At 40.7% G+C, this 25,241-nt stretch overlaps 1 protein-coding gene across 1 annotated transcript in view; it reads right to left on the bottom strand.

Annotated features, from left to right (window-relative positions):
* Nucleotides 1-2,027: 2,027 nt before the first annotated feature.
* The window catches only part of rps28 (ribosomal protein S28), an 892,132-nt gene continuing 868,918 nt past the window's right edge, over nucleotides 2,028-25,241 (bottom strand). The window contains exon 4 of the mRNA XM_051935039.1: nucleotides 2,028-2,038. The gene's annotated coding sequence lies outside the window, so the exon portion shown is untranslated. The remainder of the gene's footprint in view (nucleotides 2,039-25,241) is intronic.

Below are 25,241 nucleotides of genomic sequence, written 5' to 3'. Positions count from 1 at the left end.
CAGGGACACATAAGCAGAGCCAAATCATGCAGATTTACATTTACGTTTGTCCAAGGTGGCTTACAATACTTATAATACAATTGGCTACATTTCTTTGTGACTTCCCAATGGGAGTACAGGCAAGTCACATGACCAGCGCAGGGTGACACAGTGTCAGTAGCAGGATTTGACCCCACAACCTCAGGGTCTGACGTCCCATGCCTTAACTGCTACGCCACACTGCCTGCCTAACAGATGTTATGCGTGGTCAAGGAACAGAAGAAGGATTTGTAATAAATCGGAATAAAGTAATAAGAACGATCAGAAAGGTTTCTCTTAACAGGAATCTGAAATATCAGAGGGGATCAGGAAATGCACACGCCAACCTTCACACAGTCATGTTGCTGACGTCATACGTTGCCCACTCCTGATCGTCTTTCTTGATTGGTAGCAGCAAAGATGACCCTCAACAAAACACAAGGGGCTGCAGGAGAACGTAATTAATCTTGAACATTGTTAAAAACACTTTAATAGATATAACCAATGGATTCCCAGCTCTTCGAAAGCCAGAAAACAATTTGATAAGAAAAGATTAAAAGACCAAAGAACAGGCAGAAAAAACATTTAACTCGTCAAGCAAATTATGACACCTAGTAATTTTCTGGTATTGGAAAGGAGGAACGTTTCATGGAAAATTTGCACTTCTCTAAAACTGTCCGCCGGTGTGGACATTACAGTTGAATTTATCGCTTTATTGAATTGATTGCTTTACTTTAACGCACGGGAGAAAAGCTCATAAAAAATGTCAGCCTGTATCGAAGAACTTCTAGATTGACTGCCTGGTATCAGAAAAAAGGACAACCTGTTAGGATTTGATTTTCTAGAATGTCTCACCAACAACAACAACAACAATATTTATTTATATAGCACATTTGAGTTATTTATTATTAACGGGTGCATTGTCAAGTACAGATGCCGAGAGTGGATGTGCAATATCGTTACCTTTTAAAATTGTTTCCTTGAGATATCAGACTAATTTTATCGAGTTCTCGAGAAAACAAACTTTGTTTTCTTAAGATAACGGAATCATTTTATCAAGATCTCAATAAAACAAAAGATCTCGTTTTCTCGAAATTATGAAATAATTGTATCTAACGTTTAATGTTTAGCTGATTGAAGCCACGTCCTGTTTGAAATGGCAGAAGAGCAGAACTGTATTGATCAGCGCGTCACATTTTTGTTCAATCAAGGGCTGATGCAGGCTGAAATATGTTTAGAGCAGTGGTTCTCAAGCTGTGGTAAAAGTAACAAAAAGGGGGACGCTAAAATGTGAAAAAAAGAAAACAAGAATCGAAAATAAAAAATACATCTATTGAAACCAAAACAAATTAACTTAAAGTACATTCTGATACTAGAAAAATAAATATAGAGTTAGATTAATGTCGATAAACGTTAAGTAGGTATAATAAAATATGCATCTATGATATATCATTAATTAAAAAAGAACAAATTAGTATTAGTGGGCTCCTTTCAAAAAAACGTTAGGGGGCGCAATTAAAACTGTTATGAAAACTCAGGTCGCAAATACTTAAAGGTTGAAAAATGCTGGTTTAGAAAATAATAACGTTAGCTGTATAGGCGTCGCAGTCTAAGCGAGCCTGATGCCAGGAGCAAAGGTTAAATTTCGTTTTCTCGAGATCGCGATAAAATTATTCCGTTATCTCAAAAAAAAAAATTTTCGTTTTCTCAACATCTCGATAAAATGACTCCATTATCTTGAGTTTGTTTTCTCAGGATCTTGATAAAATTAGTCTGTTATCTCGAGGAGACAAATTAAAAAAATAACGATATTGGATGTCTTCTCTCGGCTTCCATAGTCAAGACTGGTTGGTTCAGTTTTCAATTCTTTTTGATACATCTACGGCTAATAAACATGGAGAAATTTGCAGAATATTAGAATTTTTGGAAAAAGGGGCACATGGTATAGCCATTGCAGTTAAATTAGTAAAGTTCTTGTCATCAGGTCACACTTTGTTTATCAGGGAGCCCCACCCATAATCTCCCAGAAGTATATAAATGGAAATATTGTAGAAAATGTACACTTGTTGGGTACAGGATCTTAAATCATTAACTTGATACTTTAGAAAAAAATTTGATTCTATTAGATGTGGTGTTGTAGGCCAAAATTATGATGCAGGACAAAAGCAGGTACTTTGAGGGGCCAAAAAAACCCAAAACATTTAATTATACCAAATTAAAAGGAACATGCATTCTTTATCGATTATAAATCCTGTCAATCAGACATTCTTCTTATAAGGAGATTGTTTCTGACTCGGATTAGCACGGAAGCCTGGTCACCATCAAAATGAGACACCATCCTCCTGGAGAGGTCTCTTTTATATGCTGTGAAATGGTAAGGGGCGGGGCTTCTTTTATATCAGCACCCTCAGTGGGCGGTCTCTCGTCGAGGCTGTGAGGGAGGGCGGAGACAACACTGTTAGCAGCAGCGCCCCCTCTTGTCCGTGGGTGGTATTACTTACTTTAGGTAAACCTGGAAGATGACCCTCTAGCACACATACATGACAGTGGTGGCCACTTGTTGAATTAATTTACTAACCTTAGAGGAAATGGTCAATATCCCATGTTAAATGATAAGTTTGGTATTATTTAATTGAAGTTATTTCTTCACAAACACCGTATATGGGCATTGAATTGAACTGGTTAAAGTGATTTGTGGGTTAATGTGGGCAGAGGCCATGTGCCTCTTCTTGTTCTCTTGGAGTGCAGAATTTGAAACCACAGACCACAACATTCTTATGAATCATTCTTAGTGAATCAGCGGGCCTCTTAAATCATCTTAAATTGGTTTCAGTCTTACTTAACAAGCAGAAAATTCTTAATTAGTTGTGGTGATTGTACCTTGGAGACCCCTGATATTGTATATGGGGTACCACATGGATCTATTCTGGGTCTGCTGCTCTTTTCAATCTCCATGCTTCCATTAGGTCAGAATATCTCAAAGCACAAGGTGAGTTGCCACAGTTATGCAGATGACACACAGCTTTACTTACCTATCGTGCCAGATGACCCTGATGCTCTGGCTTGTCCGATCCAATCCCTTATTTGTATTTCTGAATGGATGATTAGTAATCTTCAACTAAATAAGGAAAATCTTACTGGTTGGTAAAAATGGATAAAGTGAAGGTCTTAGAAATCAACTCGATTCCACTCCGTTGGGCCCTTAACTTGCAATTGCTCCATCCTGGGCATGAAGTTCAGGTCCTCCAACTTGCAAGGGAAAATTTAGGGGGTGGTTGGTGGCAGGACTGGCATTCCAGCCACTGTAAAAAAAAAAACTCACTCTGTTCCATTCCATTCAAACTAGTGTGGTGTTGAGGTGTCACCCATTGCCTGGGACCCTGAGGTGGTTTGTTGTGTGGTGGGTGCGACAACACGTTGTATCGGTGCAGGCTGCCTACCTCCTTCTCCTCCTCATCCTCCTTAATAATAAAAGTCAAGGCGGAGTTGAAGAATTCAGGTACAATCATGGACTCTGACCTAAACCTTAAATCACACATCAGCAAGATGACTAGGACTGCATTTCCCCATTTAAGAAACATTTCAATATTTAGACCTGTCATAACCTTTCAAGAGACTAAGAAATGAATTTACGCTTTTGTTTTTAGTTGACTAGATTTCTGTAATGCACTCCTAACTGGTTTACCTAAGAAACACATCCATCGGTTTTGATTAGTCCAGAATGCAGAAGAAAACTGGAGCACATCACACCAATCTTAGCATCATTACATTGGTTACCAGTGTCTTTTAGAAGTGACTTTTAAATTCTATCATCTTGGTCCTTCCTATATTTTGGAATGCCTGTCCCCCTACATTCCAAGTACATTCCTTAGATCCTCTAATGGTGGTCAGCTTATTATTCCAAGAGCCAGTACTGTGCATGAAGTCGTTCAAAAGAGCGCATTCATTGAAGATGCTCGTTTTTCTAAGAATGGCGAACTTAACGTAACGTATTTGCAAGTGAAGAAGTACGTGTTAATTTTAAGTGCTTTAAAACAGTTTAGTTTATGCTTTCAGAAACTATTTGATGAGGTGCCACACGAGAGGCTGGGCATCAAACTAAAAGAAGTGGGAGAACAGGGTGTGGCGTATCGATGGGAGGCAAAATTGGCTCAGACACGGGAAGCAGAAGATGATGGTGTGAGGAACCTCATCAGAATTGGGTGATGTTAAGAGTGGTAACCAGCAGGGGGCAGTGCTGGGGCCACTGCTGCTATCTTCTTATATAATACGCTAGCGTGGCTGTCTGTTTGTCTGTCCAGCATTTTAAATCACCTGTAGCTCACAAACCGTTTGACGTATTGACCTGATATTTGATACACATATAATACGTGATGTCCACTCTCCGCTTTTGGGTGATGATTGACCTCCAAGGTTATTTCATTTTTTATTTTTATTTTGTGTTATTGTAGAATCAACTCTCGGCAGTGGCCAGCAGGGTGGCTGTGTGGCGCATGTGTACGGGTGCTGTTGTCATCCCTACCACCTTCGCCATCACTTCCCCTACCTCTTCATATCTTAAATCATTCTTTAGGCAGATTGAAGTGAAAAATGAAAGAAAACGTACAAAGTAATTGCAACATAAACACTGACTTAATCCGTTTTAACGTGAAAAGATGTCGACGAAAGATGAGAAGAAGCGGGCGTTAGGGTGGAGAACAGAAGAGCTGCTCAGGAAGTGGCAAGTGCATCAACCTCTGAGCAAACGAATGCTAAACGTACAGAGAAGGAGAATAAAAATTATAAGTCAAGTGTATTCACTGCATGTTATCGTGCGGTGCGCCGTTACTGTTTTTTCTTCTTCTTCTTCGACCCTTGGCTGCTCCCATTAGGGGTTGCCACAGCGGATCATCTTCTTCCATATCTTTCTGTCCTCTGCATCTTGTTCTGTTACCCCCATCACCTGCATGTCCTCTCACACCACATCTATAAACCTTCTCTTAGGCCTTCCTCTTCTCCTCTTACCTGGCAGCTCTATCCTTAGCACCCTTCTCCCAATATACCCAGCATTTTCCTCTGCACATGTCCAAACCAACGCCATCTCACCTCTCTGACTTTGTCTCCCAACCGTCCAACTTGAGCTGACCCTCTAATGTCCTCATTTCTAATCCTGTCCGTTCTCGTCACACCCAATAAAAATCTTAAAAACTTTAAGCTCTGCCACCTCCAGCTCTGTCTCCTGTTCCACTGTCTCCTGCCCATATAACACAGCTGGTCTCACTACCATCCTGTACACCTTTCCTTTCACTCTGGCTGATACCCGTCTGTCACAAATCACTCCTGACACTCTTCTCCACCCACTCCACCCTGCCTGCACTCTCTTCTTCACTTCTCTTCCACAATCCCCATTACTCTGTACTGTTGATCCCAAGTATTTAAACTCATCCATCTTCGCCAACTCTACTCCCTTCATCCTCACCATTCCACTGACCTTCCTCTCATTCACACACATGTATTTTGTCTTGTTCCTACTGACCTTCATTCTTCTCCTCTCTAGAGCAGATCTCCACCTCTCCAGGGTCTCCTCAACCTGCTCCATTGAGACATGGAGTTGAAGAAGAAACCTTGAGAAACTTTAAGAAGAATCTGGAGGAGATATTGGGACATCTAAGCTATTAGCTAAACAAATTAGTGACAAATGGACTCAATGGTCTCCTTTTCTTTGTCATATTTCTTTGGTTCTTAAGACTGTTAACAGCTGGGAAAAAGTCAGGGGTCCGAAAAAACAATTTTAGGAAGATAGATGGAACTGTGTTCATTGTACTGGCTATCCAATTCCTGAAAAAGAACGTTCAACACAGCAATAGCTGAAAGAGGAATTCAAGGTTTAGATGGGACATGTGACTGTAAACAGGCTCACGCCTTTATTCATGGCTGAGATGAGGCCAGGCGCAAGATGGGAGACTATGACTTGTTGTCATTTTGAACTCCAAAAACAACAAAATCACTAGTCTTCCACCCAGCAGCAGGCAGCAGGAGGGACTGCACATCTGGACTTGGTGATGTCATTGAAAGACAAGAGCAAACTAAATGGTGGGGCTGGGAATTGGGAGAGACCTTTACTCAGGTTAACCTGTGACGATGACGACCATGATGATGATGATGATGATGATGATAATCTTTAATTACATTTATATACCACTTTTCTAACCTTCTCAAAGTGATTTACATAACCAGTGGTGACCACTTCAACTACCACCAACGTGTAGTTGCTGTGAATTTAAAATCCCAAAGCACATAAATCCAAAAGCACTTCCCATAATGGCCATTATAGAGCTATACTATAATACAGAATTACTGTTAAACCCCGGCTAGTAGGAAAAGCAAGCACTGAATATTTTTAAAATTAAAACTTTATTCCACCAAAAGCTCTGTAAAACCATGAAGCTCCATAGCCAGCATGGGCAATCCAAGACAAACCATATGAAATCCAAAGGTAAAGTCAAACAAACAGAGGAAGAAGGTCAAAAATCATATATATGTCTCTTTATCTGTTAAATGATTTATTTCATATCTATCTACTGTCACACATTTAAAGTCAGAGGGTTCCCTTCCCGGCTCATCAGAGGGCCGCTGTCACCGATGGTATTGTCTCTTTTTCCACCAACACCTCAGAGAAACCACACAATGAGGGCAAGTGACTCAGTGGTGGAGACACAACATTCAATGAAATCTATGAGGAACAATAAAGTCAGGTCAGGTCAGGTTGGGGAGGATGCCCTGGTACCCACCACACAACTCAGCAACCCAACCCCAAGGCAGACATGTGGTCCAGTCCCACCCTTCGGAAATGACGCTCTGTCTTCTGCAGCCAAGTATTACATGGGCATCCCCTTGGCCTGGTCCAGCCACTCGGGTCCTCAACATTGAGGATCCTGTGAGCCGGATCACCCTCGGGTAATCATGCCACATGACCATATTGCCGTAACTGATCCTCCCTCACAATACAGGTAATGCAAAGTGTTTTTGTAATATTCTCATTTTGGTCAGCCAACATCTCCCTTGAATGAAAATAATGCAAACATGACAGATGTTGGAGTATCAATCAGGTAGTGACATCACACATGCGTGTTGTACGCATAGCGCACAGCAAGGGGGCCCTAGTGACTGAAATTCGACCACCGCTCCAGGGGTTGGCGCTGTGTCCTCGGGCCTTTCTCTCTTCCTTTCTCTGCAGACCGGATGATTGAGGACTACAACATCTCTGATGTCACTTCTGGTGTCTGTCTGTCTATCTATCTATCTATCTATCTATCTATCTATCTATCTATCTATCTATCTATCTATCTATCTATCTATCTATCTATCTATCTATCTATCTATCTATCTATCTATCTATTATATAGTGCCTTTCTCATTATCTATCTATCTATCTATTACATAGTGCCTTTCTCATTATCTATCTATCTATCTATCTATCTATCTATCTATCTATCTATCTATCTATCTATCTATCTATCTATCTATCTATCTATCTATCTATCTATCTATCTATCTATCTATCTATCTATCTATCATATAGTGACTTTCATATCTATCTATCTATCTATCTATCTATCTATCTATCTATCTATCTATCTATCTATCTATCTATCTATCTATCTATCTATCTATCTATCTATCTAATAGTGCTTCCACATCTATCTATCTATCTATCTATCTATCTATCTATCTATCTATCTATCTATCTATCTATCTATCTATCTATCTATCTATCTATCTATCTATCTATCTATCTAATAGTGCTTCCACATCTATCTATCTATCTATCTATCTATCTATCTATCTATCTATCTATCTATCTATCTATCTATCTATCTATCTATCTATCTATCTATCTATCTTATAGTGCCTTCCACATCTATCTATCTATCTATCTATCTATCTATCTATCTATCTATCTATCTATCTATCTATCTATCTATCTATCTATCTATCTATCTATCTATCTATCTATCTATCTATTATATAGTGCCTTCCACATCTATCTATCTATCTATCTATCTATCTATCTATCTATCTATCTATCTATCTATCTATCTATCTATCTATCTATCTATCTATCTATCTATCTATCTATCTATCTATCTAATAGTGCTTCCACATCTATCTATCTATCTATCTATCTATCTATCTATCTATCTATCTATCTATCTATCTATCTATCTATCTATCTATCTATCTATCTATCTATCTATCTATCTATCTATCTATCTTATAGTGCCTTCCACATCTATCTATCTATCTATCTATCTATCTATCTATCTATCTATCTATCTATCTATCTATCTATCTATCTATCTATCTATCTATCTATCTATCTATCTATTATATAGTGCCTTCCACATCTATCTATCTATCTATCTATCTATCTATCTATCTATCTATCTATCTATCTATCTATCTATCTATCTATCTATCTATCTATCTATCTATCTATCTATCTATCTATCTATCTATCTATTATATAGTGCCTTCCACATCTATCTATCTATCTATCTATCTATCTATCTATCTATCTATCTATCTATCTATCTATCTATCTATCTATCTATCTATCTATCTATCTATCTATCTATCTATCTATCTATCTATCTATCTATCTATCTATCTATCATATAGTGCCTTCCACATCTATCTATCTATCTATCTATCTATCTATCTATCTATCTATCTATCTATCTATCTATCTATCTATCTATCTATCTATCTATCTATCTATCTATCTATGCTCTGTGCTTCTTCTCTCCAGCTTCATCCTGTGTTAATGGATTATGTAAAGCTGTATGTATGAATTGTTTTATATGCTGTCAGTCACAGCAATGAGCTGCTATTTCAGGGTGTCAGTCAGAGTTGCTCTTTGAGTTAACTGATGAATGTTTTGTTCTGACCATTAGGATGAGTTCCTTGGAGTCGAATGAGAAATGCACTACCCAGTGAAGAATGTGTTTAGAGAAATGTGAGTGTGGTATGACTATATGCATTGTTGCTGGGGTGAACAGTTGTAGAATGCATTTTTATGTGAGAAATCAGTCAAATTGATTGAGAAAAAGTATAATATTGGCACAAAAACTTGCAAACCACAAGAAATAGGCAGTTGCCGCTCTGCCAGGAGTTAAACACTAAGGGCTCAGGAGAGGGGGTGTGGCTTTGGGTGAGCTGACCGGAAGGGGCGGGGCTTCTCAGGGTCAGTTGTAGTCACTGTGCGTCTTCACAGCACTATGGAGAAAGAAAAAAGGACTGGTATTCCTAACTACAGCGCCACCTCTCTTCCTAGGGTGGTATTGCATACCTCAGGAGAGCTCTGAAGGCAATCCTCCGCCAAGGCACATGCGTGACAGTATGTGATCTCAAGATGCAGGTCAATACTCAGTAACATTTTTGCCTTTAAAAATGAACATATTCTGTAAACTTTAAGGTTATTTCTATCTATGGACCCGTGTCCCCATTAGCTCTATTGTACATTTCAAGAATGGAGAAGACATTTTTTATATTTATAAAGAAAAACTTCACTTTAGAGCACAATTTTATATGGGAAATTAATATTTCCCATGATAGGGAAGAGGTAACGAAGAGTTGAAAAATACCAAGCTTATCTCTTAAAAGCAGCTAGCCTCGATTTTGGTCCAGCGACCATATTCGTTTAAAAAAGACAAAACTGAACTTGAAAAATGCTAAACAGACTGTGGTGTGCCGAACCCCAGGAGGAGCGAATCATAAAGGTGAAGTACCTTGGCACACATTCATTTTGAAGCAGGATTTTAAATTTCCGCGACCTTTCAAACGTAGACATTTAAGCTTGTAATCGTCTGCGGCTCAATACAGAATACACCTCGGCATAATTACAGGAAATGATTTCTGGAAATGCTGACAAGATTACAATATGTTTCCTCAAATTATGGCAGTATTAGAGTTTTGCTATTAATTATAATTTATGAGGCTTCTATTCTAAAGTGTTGAATATGTCAAGCACCCTGCCCGCCGAGCCCCACCCGCCGACTGCACTTAATCAATGTAATTGTATGGGCTGTGGGGAGAAATTTGCACCCTAGGCCTCTTTTCCCTTTTTACTATCCATTATTAAGCAAACCAAATAGGTGTCACCACTGCCGGCATTACTATTAAATGAAAAAAAAAAGGGAATAAAAATTCAAAAAATAATTGGCAGGAGCTTATTAATTCTGAGGGGGAAAAAATGATCTTGGAGTGTCACACATTGAATGGAAAAGCCTGACAGGCAAATGGCGTCCTGGTTTCCGTGGCAACGCACCAGGCACTGCACTTCATTCACCGGGCCGACTCATTTCGCAGCCAGCGGGAGCGATGGTGGGGAGGGGGGTGGGGGGGTCAAGCACTTTGAGAGGAGCTTCTGAGATTAACTCCTTCAGAAGCCGGCGTACGGACGAATTGTGCTATTGCTGCCAGGGACTTTTGTTCTAATTTTTGGAAATTTAATGGATTACTGTTTTTTGTTTTATTTATTTTTCTGAAATGCCACTTACAGTTTGAAGCTGGAGAGTTAGTGGTGAGGATCTTGTTATATAATTTAGTGCCTTTCATTGTCAGCAACATCCCTAGGCACTGTACAGACTATAATAGAAATATTTACGCATACTGGATTCAGAAAATATTGAGACCCCAATACTTTCTGCATACTTTATTGTGTTGTTAGACTTAATGTTAAAATAGCTGTGCTACCCAACTAAGATGGACTGATATCTCAATGATCACCATTATCGTTTTCAAAGCACCAACCAATGCATATGTCTCTGTTATATACAATTTGGTATGTGATTTGTGAAAGCAGGGTTAAAAATTTGTGATGCACCACCTGTTGGAATGACACATGCAACACATATGTCTCTGATATACGAGGCACCATCTGTTGGAATAACCCACGCAGTGCATATTATTACTAAAACTATTTGTAATGCACCATCTTCTGGAATGACAGAGGTGTAGAAACTTGATGGCCACACAGGCAGACAAATATCTTGTACTAGCTGTGCTAAGAAAGGTTGAAATCCAAGTAATCAATGTTAATGTTTTCAGTGCACCATGCAATGTTTCTGTTATATGTCATTTAGTATGGGATTTATAAAGACAATGCTAATATTTGTGATATGCCATCTGTTGGAATGACAAATACAATACATATGTTTCTGCTATATGTATTTGGAATGTGATTTGTAAAAGCAGCATTACTGTTTGTGATGCGCCATCTGTTGGAATGGCAAACACGAACGAATAGGTCTCTGTTATATTCCATTAGATATGGGATTTGCAAAAACAGTTTTAATGTTTGTGATGTGCCATCAGTTGGAATGACAAATGAAATACATATGTCTCTAATACATACCATTTTGTATAGGAGTAATAAAAGCAGGGGTGGCACGGTGGTGCAGTGGGTAGTGCTGCTGCTTCACAGTTAGGAGACCCGGGTTCGCTTCCCGGGTCCTCTCTGCGTGGAGTTTGCATGTTCTCCCCGTGTCTGCGTGGGTTTCCTCCCACAGTCCAAAGACATGCAGGTTAGGTGCATTGGCAATCCTAAATTGTGGGTGTGTGTGTGTGCCCTGTGGTGGGCTGGCACCCTGCCCGGGGTTTGTTTCCTGCTTTGTGCCCTGTGTTGGCTGGGATTGGCTCCAGCAGACCCCCGTGACCCTGTGTTAGGATATAGCGGTGTTGTGATGTAAGATTTTGCATATAACTTGATAAATATTTTGTATGTCTTTATTTGTAATTTAGGCAGAGCAATGTAATTTAGTGTTACCTTAGTGAGTGTTTACCCCCCCCCCCCCCCCCCCCTTTAGGGATGGGTCTTTTTGAATTTTACGACAACTGGTTAAGGGGGGATGTGCCTTAAACCAGTTTGGCGTGTGTTTCTCTGCTAAAGTCTTTCAACCCCTGCAAGGAAGCCAAACTGCACCTTAACATATGGTTTTGGGGGATGCCAGGTGTTAAGATTGTCTTTGCCCCATTGGTCTGAAGTATGGCTGTTTGGAATTGGCTTCTATCAGAAGCTTTTAAGTGCCATGATGTCCTATTGGCTGTAGGGGTTGGACAGAGAATCTATAAATCTGCTTGTTCAACCACATTCTCTCTCTCTCTTACTAACATCTGAAAGAAGCATCTCTTACCAAACTGATGAAGACCATCACATCATGAACTGAAGAAGACAACACAATGGAGTGCACAACTCGGCAGCCATATTGAGGCAGGCAATGCAGCCTGTTCTGAAGAAAGCTGAATGATGCTTTAACTAGATACATTTTTAAGTAACTAACAAGTCTGTCTGCCGCCTGAAACTACACATCACCATTTAATCAGGTTGAATGGTTGCCAATATTCAAATGTACTTTGCCTATTGTTATTATTTATGAATATTATCAATAATACATTGTTTAAGTTGTAACTTAACTTCTGCTTGTCTTTTACTACACCTAATTGCCTGAGGTTATAGATGTAGGAGGTAAGGTGGGGATAAGTTATATAATATAATACCATATAAACAGTGGTAAGTCTGTGATATCTGAGGCATTCTGACAAAGGCTACATATTAATAATACAAAAGGGGAAAGTAGAGCAACATATTACTCTACCAAGACAAAACAAGCGGGTTGAATAATGACTAACTGACTGATTCTCCTTCCGGCAGATCCACTTGGAAGGGTGTTAATGCGATGGGGATAGTGTTAATATTGCTAATAATAATATGAGTTTGTTAAATGGTGCGACTCAAACCACCTACACCTGAACACCAGCAAAACCAAGGAGCTGGTGGTGGATTTTAGGAGGCCTAGACCCCTCCTGGACCCCGTGATCATCAGAGGTGACTGTGTGCAGATGGTGCAGATCTATAAATACCTGGGAGTGCAGCTGGATGATAAATTAGACTGGAGTGATAATACTGATGCTCTGTGTAAGAAAGGACAGAGCCGGTTATACTTCCTTAGAAGGCTGGCGTCCTTCAACATCTGCAAAAAGATGCTGCAGATGTTCTAGCAGACGGTTGTGGCGAGTGCCCTCTTCTACGCGGTGGTGTGCTGGGAAGGCAGCATAAAGAAGAGGGACGCCTCACGTCTGGACAAACTGGTGAGGAAGGCAGGCTCTATTGTAGGCACGGAGCTGGACAGTTTGACATCCATGGCAGAGCGACGGGCGCTGAGCAGACTCCTATCAATTATGGAGAATCCACTGCATCCACTGAACAGGATCATCTCCAGACAGAGGAGCAGCTTCAGTGACAGACTGCTGTCACCATCCTGCTCCACTGACAGACTGAGGAGATCGTTCCTCCACCACACTATGCGACTCTTCAGTTCCACCCGGGGGTTTAAACATTAACATTATACAAAGTTATTGTCTGTTTTTTACCTGCATTGTTATCAATCTTTAATTTAATATTGTTTTTTGTATCAGTAAGGTGCTGCTGGAGTATGGGATTTTCACCTTGGGATTAATAAAGTATCTATCTATCTATCTATCTATCTATCTATCTATCTATCTATCTATCTATCTATCTATCTATCTATCTATCTATCTATCTATCTATCTATCTATCTATCTATCTATCTATCTATCTATCTATCTATCTATCTATCTATCTATCTATCTATCATATAGTGCCTTTCACATCTATCTATCTATCTATCTATCTATCTATCTATCTATCTATCTATCTATCTATCTATCTATCTATCTATCTATCTATCTATCTATCTATTATATAGTGCCTTTCACATCTATCTATCTATCTATCTATCTATCTATCTATCTATCTATCTATCTATCTATCTATCTATCTATCTATCTATCTATCTATCATATAGTGCCTTTCACATCTATCTATCTATCTATCTATCTATCTATCTATCTATCTATCTATCTATCTATCTATCTATCTATCTATCTATCTATCTATCTATCTATTATATAGTGCCTTTCACATCTATCTATCTATCTATCTATCTATCTATCTATCTATCTATCTATCTATCTATCTATCTATCTATCTATCTATCTATCTATCTATCTATCTATCTATCTATCTATCTATCTATCTATCTATCTAAATACTGAAATGAAAAATACTCTTCAACGACATTCATCAAAACAGAACAAAAACTAAATATAAAAGCTCCATTAATCACAAAAACTGAGACAAATGCTTTAATAATCATTTATTTCTAGTAGGATTGACTACTGCAATGCGGTGTTCACTGGATGTTCAAACTGTTCTTTATACAGCCTCCAGTTAATTCAAAATGTAGCTGCAAGAATTATTACAAGAACAAGAAAATATGAACACATAACTCCAGTTCTTAAATCCTTACATTGGCTCCCGGTTAAGTTTAGGGCAGGGGTGGGCAAAGTCATTCCTGGAGGGCCGCAGAGGCTGCAGGTTTTTGTTCTAACCCAGTTGCTTAATAAGAAGCACTTATTGCTCTAGTAACACTTCTGCTTCATTTTAGTTGTCTCCCTCATTAAGATTTTTTACCCTTATTGCTTATTTAAGTCTTAAACAGCTGCATTCTCGGATTTTAATTGCTCCTTATTAGCAATAAGATGCAAATGACAAAAGAAACCAGCAGTTATCCATTTTGCTTGTTACCCTTTACACCTGTGTGTATTTATTGTGCACTATTTGGTTTAATTAAATACTTGGAAGGAAAGAGAAGAGAAAAAAGTAAAGGATTGAGAATTACCCATCCGTTTTACACTTCAAAGTATTTGGATGATATCCTTAGAATGGAAAAAAATCTAGGATATGAGAATGACTTGACATAGCAGAGTTAATGCACTAACAAGCCATGAAATGTAATTATTGGCAAGGATTGTTTTCTAATTAAGCAACTGAGTTGGAACAAAAACCCGCGGCCACTGCGGCCCTCCAGGAATGACTTTGCCCACCCCTGGTTTAGGGCAGATTTCAAAGTCTTCCTTTTAACATATAAAGCCTTAAATGGCCGAGGTCCGGCTTACTTGTCTGAACTTATCATGACTTAGAAACCTGAGTGCACATTAAGATCTCAAGATGCCGGTCTGCTTAGGATTCCAAGGATTAATAAAATAACAGTGGGAGGTCGAGCTTTTAGTTACAGGGCCCCCCTAAACTGTGGAGTGGTCTTCCAGCTACTATAAGAGATGCCCCTTCGGTCTCAGCTTTTAAATTCCAGCTGAAGACTCACGACTTCAGTTTAGCACACCCTGACTAGAGCTGCTGATTAACTGTACAGACTGCATCTCTGTTGTTAGTCATTAGCACTAAAACATAAGTAACATGATAGTTAGAATTTGTTACTAACCCTCACCTATTATGTTTTTCTTCTTGGTACTCAAATGTGGCACTTGGCGCCACAGCCCACCTGCCATGTGGTGTTGCCTGCCTAAGGTAAAGTCATCTCTGATGGAGGATCGCAGAAATCATCGAGTAGAGGGGTCCTTTCATCAGATTGGCTGGCCCAGCGCTGACTCAGCTGTGGAATGGCCAAATGGGGGAGGCAGCTTGATGGCCGTGGTCTCCAGGACTCTGAACAAATCCAAATTGTACTATGGGATATCATCTACTGTTGAATTCTGCTCTGTACTTAAAATGGAAGTGAACCCAGGTCTCCTTACTGCGAGGCAGCAGTGCTACCCACTGCGCCACCGTGCCACCCACAGATTTACTTTTTCTCAAGTAAAATGAATTTACTTTTTATCGACTAAAACTAAAGATAATTAAATGACTAAAATGTGACTAAAACTAAAATACAATTTAGTCTGAAGACTAAGGCTAAAACTCAATGAAAAGGCGTTGTCAAAATTAAGACTGGATGGCGAGGCTCGCAACTCCCATTTCTACCAAGTCTTGTGTGCTCATCATAACAACAACAGCTGGCACCTTTTCTTTCCTTCAATTTCTAATTCCATAGCAACCGAAATCGCTGGGAACAGTCGACTGACTTTCAGTTTAGGAAGCCTGAAGACAAGGGCTCATTTGAAAATGACTTTTGTATTTCTATCACAGGACTGATAGGCACAGCAGCATTTCTGCACTACACATCTGGAAAGCACATATGCTGCCTGGCAGTGCCAGCTGACAATGCCAACTGTCAGCGGATGAACGGTGCCTTTGACGTGGGCTTCAGTCAGCAGCTGATCGTTTAACTAGCATGCCATCTTCTCATTCTAACCACCCAAAAACCACCCGCGCTCCAGGTCACGTACGTATGTCAGGTCGCACACAGCCCCCATTTCTGGCTCTCACTGTGTCGCCGGCTAAAACACAAAGCCTCTCTTCACGTCCCTCATCTCTGTCTTGATCGCTCAACACTCAATACTTTTCAATTCTCACTTGAAGAAAGCCAAGACTTGTCCAGATGAAGGAAGGCAGAGTAGCAGACATGGCGTCGGAGGGTCAGTTCAGTCATCCTTACTGGGACACGAGACCTCAAGGAGTGTTTGAAGTGCTGGGATATTTGGTGTGAATGGAATGGGGTGGGTTGGGCTGGGGGTGCTGCACATGTGGGATCAAAAGGATAATCACGTTAGAAACTGAAAAAGCAGACTCAAAGCCAAGTCAGGCATTACGCAGAAGAACTAAAGCCATCGGACTTGTCATACGTGCCTGCTGTACTGTCTCACTGGGGTACTGCTGGGGAAACAGCTGGGAAGGTGAAAACGCCAACCGACCGATCGATCAATCAATCGATCTCTCTAGTGCCCTTTCTGTTTTTGTTTGATAGTGCCTTTCAAATCTACAGGCGCATCTCAATAAATTAGAATATCATCGAAAAGTTAATTTATTTCAGTAATTCAATCCAGAAAGTCAGTCGGTCATTGTCCAACCCGCTATATCCTAACACAGGAGTCTGCTGGAGCCAATCCCAGGGTGCAAGGCAGGAACAAACCCATGGGGAGGGTGCCAGCCCACTGCAGGGCACACACACACACACACACACGGGACAATTTAGGATCATCAATGCACCTAACCTGCATGTCTTTGGACATGGGGAGAACGTGCAAACTCCACACAGGGAGGACCTAGGAAGCAAACTCAGGTCTCCTTACTGCGAGGCAGCAGCGCTACCACTGTGCCACCCCTTCAATTCAGAAAGTGACACTCATATATTATATAGATTCTATTACACACAGAGCGATATATTTCAAGTGTTTATTCTTTTCATTTTGCTGATTATGGCCTACAGGTAATGAAAACTCAAAATTCAGTATCTGAGAAAATTAGAATATTCCATAAGAACATCCATCCATCCATTATCCAACCCGCTATATCCTACCTACAGGGTCACGGGGGTCTGCTGGAGCCAATCCCAGGGCACAAGGCAGGAAAAAAAACCCCGGGCAGGGCACCAGCCCACCGCAGGGCACACACACACTAAGCACAATTTAGAATTGCCAATGCACCTAAGCATGTCTTTGGACTGTGGGAGGAAAGCCACGCAGAGAACATGCAAACGCCACGCAGGGTGGACCCGGGAAGTGAACCTGGGTCTCCTAACAGCGAGGCAGCAGCGCTACCCACTGCGCTACCGTGCCGCCCTCCATAAGAACAATAAAAAGAAAATGACTTTTAATACAGAAATGTTGGCCTACTGAAAGTCTGTCCATGTACACACTCAATACTTGGTTGGGGCTCCTTTGGCATGAATGACTGCATCAATGCGGCGTGGCAAGGAGGCAATCAGCCTGTGGCAGTGCTGAGGTGTTATGGAAGCTCAGGATGCTTTGATGGTGGCTTTCAGCTCATCTGCATTGCTTGCTCTTGTATCTCTCATCTTCCTCTTCCTCATAGATTCTCTATGGGGTTTAGGTCAGGTGAGTTTGCTGGCCAATCAAGCACAGTGATCCCATGGTCATTAAACCAGGTATTGGTACTTTTGGCAGTGTCCTGCTGGAAAGTAAAATCAGCATCTCCATAAAGCTTGTTAGCAGAGGGAAGCATGAAGTGCTCTCAGATGTCCTGGTAGACGTCTGGCTGTGGCTGATAGAACACAGTGGACCAACACCAGCAGATGACGTGGCTCCTAAAATCATCACTGACTGTGGACACTTGAGCAACTTGGATTCTGTGCCTCTCCACACTTCCTCCAGACTCTGGGACCTTCGATTTCCAAATGAGATGTAAAATGGACTTTCATCTGAAAAGAGGACTTTGGTCCACTAAGCTGTTAACAGTCCAGTCCGTTTTCTCCTTAGCCCAGGTAAGACGCTTCTGACATTGTCTCTGGTTCAGGAGTGGCCTGACACAAGGAATGCTGTGACAGTTGTAGCCCACATCCCGGATACGTCTGTGTGTGGTGGCTCTTGAAGCACTGACTCCAGCCGCAGTCCACTCCTTGGGAATCTCCCACAAATTCTTCACAATCCTCTTAAGGCTGCACTTCTCCCTGTTGCTAGTGCACCTTTTTCTGCTGTCACATTTTTTCCATCCTGTCAAAATTACATTAATACACTTGGATACGGCACTCTGTGAACAGCCAGCTTCTTTAGCAGTGACCTTCTGTGGCTTCCCCTCCTTGTGTAGGAGGGTCTCAATGACTCTCTTCTGGACAACCGTCAAGTCAGCAGTCTGATTGTGTGGCCTACTGAAGCAGACTGAGAGACCATTCCAAGGCTCAGGACCCCTTTGCAGCTGTTTTGGGTTAATTAGTTGAGTGGAGTGGGACACCAGGAGTCTACAATATTGAACTTTATTGCAATATTCTAATTTGCTGAGATACTGAATTTTGAGTTTTCATTACCTGTAGGCCAAAATCAGCAAAATGAAAAGAAATAAACACTTGAAATATATCACTCTGTGTGTAATGAATCTATATAATATATGAGTTTCACTTTTTGAATTGAATTACTGAAACAAATTAACTTTTCGATGATATTCTAATTTATTGAGGTGCCACTGTATCTATAATATGGTACCTTGTGTTTGTATGTTTTATTCCGATCTGTCAGTCTATATTTTATAGTGCCTTACTGATTCCACAATTAAATGTTACCTTAATTCTGTATGTTTTATAGTGTCTTTTTGATCTATCAGTCTATATTTTATAGCATCTTTCAGATTCGTCGATTACTCATTACATTCGTCTCCCTATTATTTGACACCAACACTGCCACGACACCCTATTCTCGATTCTGCCTTCCTGACTTGACAATGTTTGTTCAGGCCAGGGCTTCACGTGAAAGACCCTCCTGTTCCTGGCTTTCCGAAACACTCCGTAACCAACGGACCGCGCTCAGAACAGCCCAAAGGAAATGGAGGAAGTCAGAAGCTTGGACAGACCTGGCTACGTATTGGTTCCTTCTTGCATCCTTTTCTTCAATGCTAAGGTAAGGTTCTACCAGACCAGAATTAACGGCACCACTGACACACGCATTTTGTTTTCTGCTTTCACTTCCCTTCTTAACTCTCCTCCACCTCCTGCCCCATGACTTTAGGGATAGCAGTCAATTCTCACCCTCACCGCCACTCATTGTGCCTCCTTCCAAGCAACACCCAGCATTCTCCACATTCCCTACCACTGACATTTCCCACCTCCTCTACAATCATCCCATTACCTGTCCACTCGATCCCATTCCCTCACGTCTCCCCCTCACTCATTCCTGCAGTTACACACATCACTAACACCTCACTCAGCTCGGGCACATTTCCTAACATCTTCAGACAGGCTCTGATAACCCAATTTCTCAAAAAACCAACACTCGATCCACCCCAAATTAACAACTACAGACCTCTCTCTCTCTCCTTCCCTTTCTTTCTAAAACACTTGAACGTGTTGTTTTTAACCAGGTCTCTACCTTTCTTCTTGTACAGAATGGACTGCTCTGTACCAACCAGTCCCACTTCAAGAGGGACCACTCGACTAAGGAGGGACTACTGACTGTGGTCGACCAGCTATGCCGTGCTAGAGCAACCAACATGTCACCAGTCCTGAACCTCCCAGGTCTCTCCTCTGCATTCGAAGTGGTCAACCACGATAATCCTTCTTGCCACCCTCTCTGACCTTGGCTTCACTGGGACTACTCTCAGATGGTTTGAGTCCTACATCTCTGGCACATCCTACAATGTGTCCTGGTGAGGGGAGTTGTCAAAGGCACACCAGTCATGCACAGGTGTACCCCAAGGATTGGTGCTGGGTCCTCTACTCTAGTCTCTGTACACCACCTCACTGGGCTCCATCATCCAATCCCATGAGTTCTCTTATCAGTGATATGCTGATGATCCACAGCTGTACGTGTCATTCCTTCCAGAGCACAATACAGTGCTAGAGTCTGTACAACGATTACAACCTGTACGAAGGACCACCATCTTCAGTGAGCCTGGCAAAAACTGAGTTTTTTGTGAACTTAACAGAAGTTAGAAATTAATAATAGATTTTTCATCACGAAGGCTAAGAGGAAGAGAATTCCAAATTTTTTCTGCCCCCCATATTTACTAATCTGTATTTAGGTACAATGAGTATGTGAGCATCCGATGATCTCAATGCACAGGCAGGAGTGTACGGAAGCAGCAGCTCCGACAGATAACGAGGGGCTAACCCGTGAAGGGCTTTAACTCTTTGAGAGCTGAATATGTTTTTCAAAAACAACGGTTTCACACGGAAATCAACATAATACAGCTGTTGCTGCATGCTGCATGCTATGGCTGCCAGTTTGCCAAGAATGTGCGGCAGGCTTGCTGCCAGGCTGTCTTCACGTGGCATTGCATTGCATTCTGGTTTCTACCTCTTATCATTGTTAAGTGGCAATCCTCCCTGGCCAACACTGCTAGTACCACGACTAGCTGGGGACCACCCATCTGAAGCTGGAACCTCACATTCATTTTCGATCACTTGTATCAAAAACTGAGTCCGACATGTCATAGTCCAGTACAGACATAATAGGCAAAACGTCATTCATGGAGTATTTTGCTTTACGCATTCACTTTGATCTCTCGCCAAATGTCAGTGCCATTTTTGCCATTGTGTGTGCCTTGCTACTCACGAGAGTGCAGGGAATCTAACTTTCCTTCTAGCAATGAGAGTCCAACTAAAATGTAACGGTTGTTTTTGTCACAGTTTACAGTTGATTACCATCGTCAACTCCTCCTTTTGACAAAAGTCAACATCAGCCCTGAAAGAGTTAAAGGTGAGAAGGATAATTTTATATTTGATTCTTGAAGAAACTGGTAACCAATGTAAAGGACAGGAGTGATGTGCGCAGATTTTTTAGTGTGTGTAAGTAATCGAGCAGCAGAATTCTGAACATATTGTAATCTATTGATATATTTAGTCAGGAGGCCATAAAACAAAGCATTGCAATCGTTCAGATGCGTAGTGATGAAAGTGTGAATGAGTGTCTCGGTATCCTTCACACTGAGAAAAGACTGCAGAGGAGCAAAGTTACGGAGATGAAAAAAAGGCCGTCTGTACTAATGAGCTAATGTGAGGTTGAAAAGTAAGAAGCTGACCAAAGACGACACCCTGATTACGGACTGATACTGAGGGTTGAACCAGGATCCCATTAATGTTAATTTTTAGCCCACGAAGGGTAGAGAGGACGGATTTGGTACCAACAAATAAGATTTCTATTTTTTCAGGATTGAGTTGTAAAAAATGATCTGTCATCCAATGATTGATTTCCTGAATGCAGTCAGTTAGCACAACAGGTGAAGATGTTGCATTTGCATCAACACTTCCATAAAGTTGTGTGTCATCGGCATAGTAGTAGAAGCTCAGACCATACCGACGAATAATCTCACCTAATGGAGCAGAGAGATGTTGAAGACGGTTGGACCGAGAACCGACCCTTGAGGGATACCTTGTGTGAATGAAGTAGTGGCAGATTTGTGTTCCCTAATGAGGATGTAATACTGGCGATCACTGGGGTATGATATGAACCAAGAAAGAGCAGCACAAGAGATACCAATAGCTGAAAGTCAGGACAGTAAAATGTTATGGTTAACTGTATCAAAAGCTGCGCTCAAGTCAAGAAGAACTAGAATAGCGGCCATCCCAGAATCTGCGGTTATAAGTAAGTCATTGGCTACCTTAAGTAAAGCAGTTTCAGTGATATGTAGGGCTCTGAATCCTGATTGAAAAGGCTCAAGCAGGTTATGCAAATTTAAATAATCATTGAGTATGAGCAGCAACAACCTTTTCTAAGATCTTAGTCATAAATGGAAGATTAGAAATTGGGCGATAAAATTTTAGCTGAAAGGGATCTTAAAACAGGGGTTACAGAAGCAGTTTTTAAATCACTTGGAATAACGCAAGTGCGGAAACTACCATTGATAAAGTGAGAAATGGGGGCAGAAAGTTTGTCAGTGCAAGCCTTAATCAGTAAAGTAGGGGCAGGATCATCTATATATATAAAATTCTTTTCGCGTTTGAAACGGAAATTACGTATGACCACGCGATATGGAAATTACGTATGAAATGGAAATTACGTATGACCACGCGATATGGAAATTACGTATGAAACGGAAATTACGTATGACGACGCGATATAGAAATTACGTAAGAAACGGAAATTACGTATGACCACGCAATATGGAAATTATGTATGACCACAGAACATATTATAATACAGGAACTAATCACTTCGTTTGTGGACGCCATTTTTATATCGTCTTTACGAATTGTAATTATTTGTGTGAGAGTTATTTTACTGTTAGTGAAAACAAGTAAACGCAAACACGCCAATCTATCCCATAGAAGTCCGCCCCGCGTCACCCGCTCCCAGCCCTCCTCTCTGGACTACAGCGCCGAGCCGTCCGCGCGTTCTGACAGAGAAGTTTTATTTTTTCGTCCACGTGACTGTCGCTGAAACTGCCACATTGTAACTTTTTTTTAGTTGGCAGTACTTGATAGTAGAAGAGATGAGGAAAACAGCTTTGCGTCTTTCTACTTTTTAACTGCACAGAGCTGTAAACAATGTGAAGACGAGACCGCCTTCAGCGGCGAGGGGTCGTGAGAACAAAGTGGACGTTGGGAGGTGTGGAATGTCGGGCTGCTCCGCCGGGTTGAGAGCTTCGCATTTTCGGGCAGCGTACTCTCTTCTCGCACGGTTTGTGACACTTCAAGTGCCCCGTCGGCTCTTGAGAGAGTGTAATCGGCGCCATCGAAGTAGGACTCTGTTTGTAAATTGCCCTGCACAACTACCTACTGTCCCTTAAGGTGAGTTCGGGTCACTAAAACCCCGCAACATTCAAGGTTGCTTTTGTGATCAATTATTTTAAGAAGATGGTGAGTTTACATCTAAGAAGATGTACAGACCTCTTCATGTCAAGTGTTGGACTTGGGAATTGTTTGGACCTTCTGCCCATTAAGCACGGAAAGGCAGCGTTCACATTTATCAGAATTATTTTTCTCTTAAATCACAGACACGTAGTGCAAGGTTGTCAGGCAGAAATTTGGACAATCACATAGAAAATGTAATTTCTATACCGAGCGGTCGTGTAGCGCCTTTCACAAGGGATCTACTACCGACAGATGATCCAAATACATTTTAGCTGCTGTTAGTACTACTTACCTGTTGTGTTATACCGCCTTTAAAATGTAGTTTACCCAAAACCACTCCAGTAGTGCTCAATGTATCTTTACTTCTTAAAATGTTAATGTTTTACTGTTTAATAACTTATAGACTACATTTTATTTTTTTTCTTTGTACGAGCAAGACAGAGGGCGTAGTAACAGCAACAAAGCAAAACAGACCAAAAAGACACCGGCGAGAAGCGCCAGACAGATCGCGTACAGCGTACTCTCATTTGGAACTGGAAGCAATCCAGATAAGTGCCTTATCTACCTCCCTATGTTTCAAAGTGTCTTTCACATCTATTACATCGTACTTTTCATATTGACTATCTACTGTATATATATTATACAGTGCATCTATCTATCTATCTATCTATCTATCTATCTATCTATCTATCTATCTATCTATCTATCTATCTATCATATAGTGCCTTTCACATCTATCTATCTATGCCTTTCACATCTATCTATCTATCTATCTATCTATCTATCTATCTATCTATCTATCTATCTATCTATCTATCTATCTATCTATCTATCTATCTATCTATCATATAGTGCCTTTCACATCTATCTATCTATCTATCTATCTATCTATCTATCTATCTATCTATCTATCTATCTATCTATCTATCTATCTATCTATCTATCTATCTATCTATCTATCTATCTATCTATCTATCTATCTATCTATCTAGCAAGAAATGCATATGCAAAAACTAGATAGCACAACTTTTTGCTTTCATTTATCAAAAAACATCTGCTAATGGGGTTTGCAAAATGTACTTGACAAGATTTCTTAAAGTAAGCTAAATAATCATAAATATTTTTTTTTCAATAAGTCAATAATTCTTACAATAAGGAAAACAAGATATAATGTCAGATTTAATGTTAGATGTCATTTTCTGCAGTGTAGTGTCTATGGTGATGATTATTATTATACTACAGATGCCATAATGAGTCACATTGTGTGCACACTAAATCAGTTACGTCCCCTCGGTGAGCTGGTGTTGTCCTTCCACTGTGTTTAAGGGCTGCACGTCCACTGTACGTTGAAGCATGAAGTATGTCAATGTATGCTGCGGTGCCTGTTTGTGTGCACAGACCTGTCACCGTACCCTGGAAACACACATAATGGCGTGTCTGTCCTGATCAAATGAACAAAGCCCTGAAATTGCCCGAGAATACTTCCATACTTTAATGAGAGTCACTCCAGGAGCTCCATTTTGAAGTGGTTGTGCTGGTTGGGATGCTTCACCACCACCTACAGGGTTCAAAGGTGTGACCCCTTGCCATCGGCTCGGCTGCTCTTCCCAGGCCCTGACCAGCCCCCCCCCTCTTTAAGCTCGTGTAACTCCAAAGGCTGTGAGTGCTTTTGACAGTGGGGGGCTGTGACAATATAAGTAACAGCCTCAGATGGCTACATGTCCACAGGTAGAGAAAAATGAAAAAGCAAAAAGAGAGCATCGTTAGTGATTAATCAAAGGAATGAATTTCTATGTAATTTCCCTTAAATACAGTTATGTGAACATATTAATTATACCCTATGAATTTTTTTTTTTTTTTTTAACATTTGTGGACGTCTCCAGATTTGACTTTCATTTAATTATCTTTCAAGTAACCTTCATTTCATACCTATAGATAAAGGTGAAATACAGTGCATCCGGAAAG

Source organism: Erpetoichthys calabaricus, chromosome 12, assembly GCF_900747795.2.
Source record: "Erpetoichthys calabaricus chromosome 12, fErpCal1.3, whole genome shotgun sequence".
Taxonomy (NCBI): domain Eukaryota; kingdom Metazoa; phylum Chordata; class Cladistia; order Polypteriformes; family Polypteridae; genus Erpetoichthys; species Erpetoichthys calabaricus.
The sequence above is the reverse complement of the archived record's forward strand: the minus strand, read 5'-3'. Positions and strand labels throughout refer to the sequence as shown.